We start from the raw sequence: 11,441 nt of genomic DNA on the forward strand, positions 1-11,441 counted from the left end.
CTAATTTTTTTGATACGGAGTTTTTTTGTTTTTTTTTTTAACGTTTAAATTAAATGTTCTATTTTTAATGAACAGAAATCGCTTTTCTCTCTCTTCTACCACTTATTCTAATTGAAGTGGGGGGGGGGGAGGGGGAAGAATAGAAAAGAACAAAGTCCTTGTGAGAAATACGTAGGTTTTACTAAATAAAAACAAATTCCCTTGTTGGCCTTGTCCAAAAACGGGTGTACATACGTGTGCGTATTGCGTATGTGTATACACACACAAAATAAGCTCTGTACAGGATAAATGGGAAATAAGAGAGAGAAGACACTGTAATTAAGAGGAGCTGGAGAAAGCTTCCTTGTAGAAGCAAATGTATACATACATTTGCATGCATTCTATTAGTATTCATGTAGAGCGAATATATAGAGAAATGCAAATATAAATCTATACATACCTGTTTGGGCCGCTAGGTGGCGCCATAGTTCACGGAGTGCTGGGCTCCCAACACTTAAATGAGGGATCCTGGCAAAGTATTTTGCCTCAATTTTCTCATTTACAAAATGAGCTGGAGAAGGAAATGGCATTTTTTTGCCAAGTATTGTTTCCATTTTAATCTTAGCTTTCTTGTCTTTGTGCAAAAATTATTAAATATATATGTATAGAAAATTTAGTTATGAATTCTTTGTATATATAAATGATCTATCAAATAATATATGTGTGTATATATATACACACATACATACATATATATACATATATAATATATATAAATATTTGCGACATAATTTCCCCTCACACATGATTTATTTAGGATGTGATCTTTTATATCTAGGTCACATACCCATCTGTAGCTTACTTTGATATATAAAGTATGAGGTATTAGTCTAAATCTAATTTTCCCAGTTTTTTTTCAAGTAGTAAACACTATTAGGTTCATTTGTTTCTGGATTTAAATCTGTTCCAATGCATCATCTCCTTTTTAACCAGCATAAAATTTGTTTTGAGAATTACTGCTTTGTAATAAAACTTGTACTGCTAGTTCCCCTTCTTTGCTAATTTTTCCCATTCTTTCTCTTGAAGTTTTCATAATTCTTAAACTTTGATTTCATTTGATTTCATTTTTATTTTTGTAGTTCTTAACATAATCCATTCGTAGTTCAATTGGTATGGCATTGGACAAATAATTTATGTATTGTTTTTATCACGTTGACTTATCTTTTGCAATTAGTTAGGTCTGTCTTTATTTCTGCAAATAGTGGTTTGTGGCTGTATTTGTATAGTTCTTGTGTGTATCTTGGTAAGTAAACTCTCAAGTAGTTTATACATTCTGTGGTTATGTTAAATGAAATCTCTCTTTCTGTCTCTTCCAACTGAGTTTTATTTATATTATATAGAAATGGCAATTATTTCTGTGGTTTTATTTCATATTCTACAAATTTACTATAGTTGTTTTAATTTTTAGTTCATTGTCTAGTGTGGTGATCTTTTTCTTCTAGCCCAGTTAGCTTAGAGGCCTATCTCTCTGCTTGGTTCCAAGAGTTCCCTCTGAATGTCGCCAAATCCAAAGGTTTTGTCCTTCAGCCTCTCCTCTGCTTTCTTCAGCCTCCAGCCAGCACAGAGATGGAATGAATCTCTTGTCTCCTTCACTTGGGGCTCGGCTAGCTTTCTGGTGAGTCTTTCAGACCAGCTTGGTCTCAGTGGGGGGAGTGCAGGAGCCCAGTCACCAACTACAGTCGTGTGAGATGAAGATGAATCTGGTTGTCCACTGAACTCTCGACTCGTAGCTTCTTCCTCTGAAAACTCTTCTTCTGCCACCAGCCAGCCAAGTGGAAAATATTCTGCCTTGCCTCGGAGAGAGGGCTTCTGGCGTCATTCCGCTGAAATCTGTCAAAGTGCTCTCTGTCTGCACCAGAGTTGCTCCTCTCCAGTCCAGCTGAACTCTCCTCTGCGACCAGCCAGCCAAGTGGAATATATATTCTCTCTTGCCTCGCCTCGGAGAGAGGGCTTCTGGCATAATTCCGCTGAAATCTGACCGAGAGCCTCTGTCTGTTTCTTTTATCCAAGAGGGAGGAATTGTGGGATACGAGAGAGAGGGATTATGGGTTTTCTCCCATAGTGCTCTCTGGCCCAAAGAGCTTCAAGGGAGGTGTGAACTCATTGAACTCCAATGAGTAAAGGTGTGAACACAAGCCTTATATTAATTAGTTCTGCTTAGTACCTTGTTTCAGGTTCTGCCCAAAACATCTTCTTGTAAGATTAGATCAACTCTAATTAGTTAGCGGTTTGTAAGGATTCCAACAGTCTAGTGTTCTTAAAGTTCTTATCTACAAAAAATATTTTTTAAAAAAGGAAAATGATATATATATGCAAAACATTCATAGCAGCTTCTTCTCAGGGCAAAAATTGGAAATTGAAGGGATGCTTATCAATTTGGGAATGACTCAATAAACTCTGGTATGTGTTTGTGAGGGAATATTATCATTTACTGGGAAATGACGAACAGGATGCTTTCACCAAAAAAAAAAAAAAAAATCTAGAAAGTCCTCTATGAACAAAGTGAAAAGTACTGTATACAAAGTAGCAGTGTTGTGGGATGACCAGCTACAAATGACTTTGCTATTCTCAATAGTACAATCATCCACAACTATGCTGAAGGACTTATGATGAAAAATCCTATCTATACCCAGAAAAGGAACTGATTGTGTTTGACATAGATTAATGCATCCTCTCTTTCTTTTTAACTTAATTTTCCTCTAGTTTTTATTTTCATTAGAGTCAAAGAGCTATATTTTCTTTTGCAACTTGACCTTTGTGGAAATGTTTTGCATAATTTCATATGTGATTTCTTAATTGAGGGAAACTATGACTCAAAAATCTTAAAAAACAAATGTAAAACAATGTTTTGAATGTAATTGAGGGAAAATATTACATAAAACTAAATTTAAATTTTTTTCTTTTGCATTTTTCTTTTTATTTTTCTTTTCCAAGCTTGTTCAATATTTTTCTCAACTCATTACTATAACCAGCATTTCTAGTACTATGTCAAATAGAAATGGTAGCAATAAACATCCTTGTTTTACCCCTGATTTTATTAGTTTCTAGGATTCTTATTTACATTACATATTTGCTTTAGACATATACTATTTATCATTTTAATAAGAGTACCATTTATTCCTATGTTCTCTAGCGTTTTTAAAAGAAATGAGTCATATAGTCAAAAGATTTTCTGCATCTGTTGATAAGTATCATATAGTTATTATTAGCTATTTATAGTTTTTATACTAAAACAACCCTGCATTCATAGTATACACTCAGCTTAGTCATATTGCATAGTCTTTATGATTCATTGTTTTGGAACCCTTTAATTAACATTTTATTAAATATTTTTATACCAATATTCATTAGGGATATTGGTTTTTAAATTTATGGTTTATCAATATCACATGTGTCATGGAATTTAAGATCCATTCTTTTGCTATTTTTGCAAACAATTTATGTAAGAAAGTAATTGTCCTTTAAATATTTTGTAGAATTCGATTGTCAATCCATTTAGATTTTTTCTTTTCCTTTGGATACTCAATAATGGCTTGTTGAATTTCTTTTAATTGGATTGTTTATATTCTCTATTTCTTATTATTATCTTGGAATTTTTATATTTTTGTAAATTTTCTTTTGTTTCATTTAAATTGTTGCTTTTGTTGGTACATAGTTAGATAAAATATTTGTAAAATCACTTAGCCTATAGTATTTGTTGTTCAAACATTTCAGTTATGGTCAATTCTTCACAACTCCATCTGGGGTTTTCTTGGCAAGAATATTGGAGTGCTTTGCCATTTCCTTCTCCAGCTCATTTTCCAGATGAGGAAATGGAGGCAAATTGAGTTAAGTGACTTGTCCAGGGTCACACAGCTGGTAAGTGTCTGAAGCTGGATTTGATCTCAGGAAAATGAGTCTTCCTGAATCCAAGCCTGGCACTTTGTATACTATGGCGCCACCTAGGAGTCAAACTAGTGCATTGTAGGTGGTTTATAAATGTTTATTTCCTTTCCTCCTTGCTTTCTCTTTCTTTTACCTCTAAAAGAGTTTCTAATATTTTTAATTTTTTTCTTCATCTTTTGTGAATTCTTTTTCATTTTTTCATTTTTTCATTTTTTCTTTATTCTTTTTCATCAGATTAGCTCATGGTTTATGATTTAATTGGTCTTTTCCCCCAAATCATCTCCTATTTATTTTTATTTCAAAGGATTTTTGTTTTCAATTTTGTTAATTTTTTCCTTAATTTTCAAATTTCTATTTCAAAGTTTGTAGTTTTTAATTTCTTGGTTTTCTGGGTTGTTTTGTTTTGTTGTTGTTTTTTAACTTGTATGTCCAATTGGTTGATATGTTCTTTTTCCTTTTTGTTAATGAAAGTGTTAGTAATACAAATTTTACTTTAAGGACTGCTTTGGCTACATCCCGAAAATTTTGCTATATTGTCTATTTTCATCCTTAAGTGAAATTATCACTCATTTCTATAGTTTTTTGCTCACCAATTTTTCATGAAATTAATCTCCTTTGCATTAAAAAAAAAAAAAATTGGCAAGGCAATTGGGGTTAAGTGACTTGCTCAGGATTACACAGCTAATAGGTGTTAAATGTCTCAGGTCCTTCTGACTTCAGGGCCAGTACTCTATCTATCGCACCATCTAGCTATCCCTCCATTGGATTTTGTATGTTTTTTCTTTTCAGTGACCTTTTAAATTCCATTGTGGTAAAGGGTGTGTATGACATTTCCGCTTTCTGAATTAAGAAGCAAGTAGATGACCCAATGAATCTCTATCTACGAGAGTACTAGTGTCAGGAAGACCTGGATTCAAATCCTGTTATGTCACCAGCTGAATAGCCCTGAGCAATCATTTAATCTGTTTATAAAATGGAGATAATAATAGCTCTTTTATCCTAAGGATGAATTATTTTATAGATGAGAAAACTGAAGTCCAGAGAGGTTGTGACAGACTTACAATCCTACAGCTTGAAGGTGAGTTTGGCTGGTCCAAGAGTAAGTGAAGAACAATATTGGATACTGACCTGTGATGGGATATTTCCTCATAATCATAGTTCCTTATATCTCTCACATGAGGTATTGGGTGCCTTGGCTGCCTTATTCATTCTAACCTGATCTAACATCAACAGATCTAACTTCCCAGAGAAGGACTACCAACCGCCACATTTACACAAGAATTCTCTTTAAGAAAATGTGACACATTTGGAGTGAGTGCTGGCCACTTTCTTCCTGAACAAGCTAACCTGGGCTAAAGCCGATGAGTTGTGGACCATGTTTACGGACAGCACCAGCTTTTAATGCTCTGAGCAATAAGTATCCACAGGCAGTTTTTTTGGAAGTGGATGTACATCAGTGCCAGGGAACAGCTGCCACCAACAATACACCAGCAACACCCACATTTCTCTTTTTTCGAAACAAAGTGCAAATAGACCAGTATCAAGGAGCAGATGCTGTGGGATTAGAAGAAAAAATTAAGCAACATTTAGAAAACGACCCTAGAAACAATGAAGACAGGGATATACCCAAAGATTATATGGACTTAATGTCCTGTATTAACAAAGCTGGATGTGAATGTCTTAATGAAAGTGGTGAATGTGATTTGATAACTGTTTATGCAAAGACCCTTCTTTCTTGGAATCTGACTGATGAACAGCTGCAACTATTACTGTGGCTTTCAATCAGCCTGTTAAGTTTTATTCCATGAAATTTCAAGGGCCAGATAATGGTCAGGGTCCTAAGTATATAAAAATCTTTATCAATCTACCCCAATGTATGAAGTGAACCAATTAAAGCCCTGGAACTAACACAAGATGATATTAAAGAAAATGGTATTGTCCAACTTCATTACGTTAAATTCCAAAATGTTAACAGTGTAACTTTATCTGTTCAGTCCAACAAAGTGAAAAAGAAACAACAAGAATTTCATATTTTACATTTATTGATACTCCAGTTCAAGCAACAAATATGAATGACTTCAAATGACTAGTTGGTAAGAAAGGAGAAAGCCATTAAGATGCAGAAGACACTGGAAAGACCTTATTGCAATCAAAATGGATTTTCACTTTATCTACCGCCCTGGATAATTGCTTGACCCTCGTCAGAGACTGTCAATGTTTCCTTTAATGCCATTACCAATGAATCATATCTTTTGTTCAAAAAAAAAAAAGAAAGAAAGAAAATACACACTCCTTACTCACCATTTTAATTTTTGAGTCCCAATTGATGCAGTTCAACTTACACAAATAAGCTACTCACAATATCACCATTTTCACATCTTAAACTATTTATTTAGCAATGAGGCAAAAAGAAAATCAGTTATTAAACTATTTTTATTTTTTAAAGCAAATGTAATAATATTTGTTTTATTATTAATTTTATTTATTATAAATATTTATTAAAGCAAATGTAATAACAAAATGTATCACAATCCACACAACCTAAACCCCATTCACACACCAATGTAGGTAGTATCTGTGGGAAAAGGTGGTCACACACAAGAACCTGGCAGAGAAGCATAAGAGGAGAATGTATGTGTGTGGGGGGGTGTATAACATAACTCTGGACTATAGGTCCATTCTACAACATCTCTTATATAGAAAGTCAATTTTCTACTAATAGCTTGTTTGCTATCCCTTACCTAATTTCCCCAGTCAGTCAAACTGTCTCATTTCTACATCTGAAACATTGCATTTACAAAGTTTTTCAACTGACAATCACCTTTAAAAAGGAATTTTAAAAGTCTTCTCTCTTAATTTTGATAACAGTTTCCTTTTAAGTCACAGAAATTCAAAGCTCCTCAGCCTGGCTATCTCGAATAATACAAATAAAACTCAACTCCTAAATACCAGGATGCTAGTAAGACAAATAAGTCTAACTAGGTGGACAGTTTCAAGTATGGATTCTTCCTGTACAATTCATCTCTTATGGATTCATCCCCTACAGCTCAAATGATGCAGCTTCTCTAACTATCTGCTGTTTCTCCAGCCTTCATTGGCCAAGTTCTTCACCCTTCAACCTGAGCCTCTGTAGCCTTCAGGAGATTTAATTAAGAGCCTCATGGAACCCATGGGAAATCTTTCACTTAAAAGCTAACAACTCATCAATTTTTTTTGGTGAAATTTACAGACCATCTTCAATCATACCTCATTCTCCAGACTAATTTTTTTTTTCTAGTTTTATCTTCTTGAGGCTTAAAAGTTAGATTAGCTGCAAGACCATAATTATCCATGGCTCCACAATCTCATCACAGTGCACGATTTCATTTTTGTATCCTTGAAACCATTTCTTTGTATTCATCCTTTTCCAATATTTAATAAATAAAACATCTTTCTCTGATCCTTTTACTTATTTTTTTTATTTATTTATTTACATGAAAATGAGGAGTCATCCTCCATCTTTCACAAGATAATTTGTCTTTATGTTACATTTCATTTGACTTACCTTCTGGTCCTATAGTATCAGGGAAGTTTTCCTTTATAATTTCTTTAAATATGTTGTTTAAGTTCTTTTTTCATGGATTTCAGGTGATCCAATAATTTTTTAGTTATCTCTCCTTGATTTATTTCATGTCAGTAGCTTTTCCTATGAGATAGGATGTTCAATTTTATTTATTTATAGATGTTCTATTTCTTCATTCTTTTGACTTTGTTTCTTGTTGACTTTTTTCTTGAAGTATCATGGAGTTATTAGCTTCCACTTGACCAATTTAATTTTTAAATTTTTAATGTTTAAGAAATTATGTCTTCATTGATGTTTTGTAACCTCTTTTTCAATTTGGCCAATTTTGATTTTTAAGAAATCATTTTCTTCAGTATTTTAATTCCTTTTTCTCTTTTCATCATTTTCTTGCAAAATTTTCATTTCTTTTCCCAATTTATTCTCTACCCGTCTTATTTGGTTTTTGAAACCATTTTTCTGGTTTTTTTTCTTTCCATCTATCTATTTGTTTATTTATTCACTTATTTATCTAGCTTTCTAGGAATTCCTGTTGTATTTCTATCCAATCCACATTTTTCTTTTGAGGTTTTGTTAGTTAATCTTTTCACATTGTTGTCTTCCATTTGATCTTGAGCTTCCCTGTTACTACAGTACATTTTTATGGTCAGGTTTTGATGTTATTTGCTCATTTTTCAAGCCTATTTCTTGACTTGCAACTTTACATTAGAGTTGGGCTCTGCTAACCTAGGCAGGATTGGGGAGAAGGGAGAGTCACTATACTAAGTTTTAGGTTTTTGGTGTTTTCATTACCAGTTCTAGGAGTCTGTAAGTTTTTGATGTGATCACTGCTGTCCTGGGAACTGCAAGTATTAGCCCTCTCTCTGCCCAGAACCAAAGTCCCGGCTCCCTTGTAAATGAAAGGGTTCTTCTCTGCACTAGAACTGCAAATGGAACTGAATAAGGGCAATAGAGCTGCCAAACAGTGCCCTGTTTTATACCCAGTGCTGGTATAGGAGTGCCCTGTAATCTCTTTCTGACCAGTTGCTCAATCCCTTTACTGTTTCTGGGTCATGAAGGCTCCCGAAAATTGCTCCCCTTTTCTCCCTACTCTTTGACAAACTTTCATCCCAGTGCCATAGAATTCTCCTCCTGACCTCCTAAATTGTCTTGGGATAGAAAAATGACGCACTTCAAACATGTGCTGACTTTCCTACTTCATAATTCTATTTGATGTGTTATTTTAAAATTTATTTGAGAGAATTGTTGCGAGAATTCAGCTGGAATATTTCCTTTACTCCATCATCATGGCAAATTATTATTAACCTTTTCCATCCTCTTGGTCATTTCCCATTTGCCCTGTATTCTCCTCCAAGGTCCAAGCCCTCCCACTTTCTTCATTATCAGTTATCCCACCAGGAGCATTCATCCCATAGGAGCATTCATTAATATTATCCCTTTTCACACTATAACAAGATTTCTTTCTCCTTTTTTCAATCTCTCCTCTTTTCCTCTTCACCCATTTCTCCTGTAGGCTATTTTTCCTGAGAGACTACAGAAGCTACTATTAGCTCTTAGATTGATTTGGATACATCAAATATTCCCTCTATTTTCTTCCTCCTCTCCTCCCTTTGGGCACCTTCCCATTCAATAATTTAGTTCCACAAAGAAGGAAAAAGAAGTGATTCATTTTGTTGTTCTGTCATGTCTGACTCTTCCTGATCCTATTTGAGGCCTCCTTTGAAAAGATTCTAGAATAATTTGCCATTTCTTTATTCAGTTCATTTTACAGAAGAGGAAGTAATGAAAACAGGTTTGAGTGACCCATCCAGAGTTATGTGTCTGAGGCTGGATTTGAACTCAGTGAGATGTCTTCCTCATTCCAGGCCCAGTCATTGTATCCATTGACCCATCTAGGGGCACATGATTCACCCACAGGCAGGGAATTACAAGGTTCAGTCCTTGTCTCCCCCCAGCATCTTCTCCTGCAACCCTAACATGAAAAGGTGGTCCTTCTTATCAAGACAAAGCTCTCTTCATGAATCCTATTCTATCATTTTCTGGAGCAGACTGTCCCCTTAACCATCCATGCTCTCATTAATTCTCCATCTCTGTACACAGTAACAGCAAGATTATGTGGGGATCAACTGTGATGGACTTGGTTCTTTTCAGTAATGTGGTGACAATTCCAATAGAAATGGGATGGAAAATGCCATCCACATCCAGAGAAAGAAGAATGTAGACCCAAGCATACTATTTTACTTTTTTTTTGTTGTTCACTTGCTTGCTTTTTTTTTCCCCTCGTTTTTTTTTTCTTTTTTACCTCCTTTTGGTCTCATTTTTCTTGCCCATGACAAACATGAAAATGTTTAGAAGGATCATATATGTTTAATCTGTATCAGATTGCTTGCTGTCTTAAGGAAGAAAGTGGTGGGGAAGAAAGGGAGAAAAAATTTGGGACAAAAAAATCTTACAGAAAAGAATATTGAAAATTATTTCTACATATTTTGGGGAAAATAAAATGCTGAGGAAAAAAAACAATCTCCAATCTTTCTTTATTAATTGGTTTTCTCTGATGCTCACAAATATGCTCATGCTTTCCCTATCCTTGATTTGATCCTACAGTCCCTGCTAGTTATTGTCCTATCTATCCCTCTATTCTGCATCTCTTTTGTGACCAAACTTCTTTAAATGATGCTTTATAAACCCTTCATTTACTCTCTTTCTTCTAAACCCTCTATAATGAGGCTTCCTAGAACCACTCTCTGCAAAGCTATCAGTATTTTCTTAATTGCCAAATGTAATAGTATTTTCTCAGATATGCTTCCTAACTTCCATGCATTCTTTGACACTTTCAGGGACCCTCTTTCTGGATACTTTTCTATGTTTTTGAGACATGGTTTTCTCCAGGTTCTCCTCCTGTCTGATGGTTCTATCAAAATCTTCCTTCAGATCCCAGTGACTTGTGCATATCCCTCAAAGAGCTATCCTAGGACCTCTTCTCTCTACAGACAGTCTCACTTGGAGAGTGTGATAAGAATTTTTAATTTCCTTTGTATTGACGTCAGGGTGGCCATTTTACTTGAAAATCAAATGATCAGCTAAGGTATTCTTTATAGTGTAGAATTTACATAAAACCTCCAGTAACTTAATCCAGGTGATTAAATGGTCAGGGGTAAAAGAATTTCGAGTTCAGTTTTACAAGTGCTGCTAGGCTAGTTAAATTCCAGGTTAACTCTTTTTAGTGTTTGTTAATTTACAACTTGACAAAATATTATTTTATCCCTCCTGCTTCTTCAACATGTAAACTTTCTTTCCCATACCTTCAATAACTTTTACAAGTTTATCTTTGAAATGTGTCTCTTTCGATCACTATAAAATTCAAGTGTACCTTCGTTTTTTTTTTCTGATGAATCTAAATATGATGAATATGCATGCATTATGAAAATTAGGGTTCAATGGTCATTTTTAAACTCCAAGAATATAATAAACCAGCTATTAAAACATCTGTGCATGTTGATTAACAGTATACCTATCAATGAATCTTTGAATATTTCTATATCATGATACCATCAACTTCCATGGGTTAAATTACCTCTGTGGATGATTGTTCAAATATAAAAGTAAATATTTCATGTATATGCATATATTTCTCCAATCCAAGTTTCTCTCTAGCTAGTCCTACAACACAAGATAATGGTAATCTATGGTTTTGTAACTGTGTTACAGGGATCAATTTCTATTTGACACCATTTTCCAGGAAGAATGGACACATGAAATTGTGTCATTAGAGACAGGAACTCTGTGTGTGTGTGTGTGTGTGTGTGTGTGTGTGTGTGTGTGTGTAAACTTTGTATTTGCAATACCTAACATTACAAGTGCTAATTTGTTTAAATTTGAATAGGAGATAATGAAACTTTTTCTTAAGGCAAAAATACATCTAAATTATTGGACTTAGAACAATTCCCAGATCCCTCTG

The 11,441-nt window shown here is 34.3% G+C and overlaps 1 pseudogene; it reads left to right on the plus strand.

The window, feature by feature from the left end:
- Nucleotides 1-889: 889 nt before the first annotated feature.
- On the plus strand, nucleotides 890-11,259 carry LOC127547567 (thioredoxin-like protein 1; annotated as a pseudogene).
- Nucleotides 11,260-11,441: the final 182 nt, after the last annotated feature.

This window comes from Antechinus flavipes, chromosome 2, assembly GCF_016432865.1.
Source record: "Antechinus flavipes isolate AdamAnt ecotype Samford, QLD, Australia chromosome 2, AdamAnt_v2, whole genome shotgun sequence".
Classification (NCBI taxonomy): domain Eukaryota; kingdom Metazoa; phylum Chordata; class Mammalia; order Dasyuromorphia; family Dasyuridae; genus Antechinus; species Antechinus flavipes.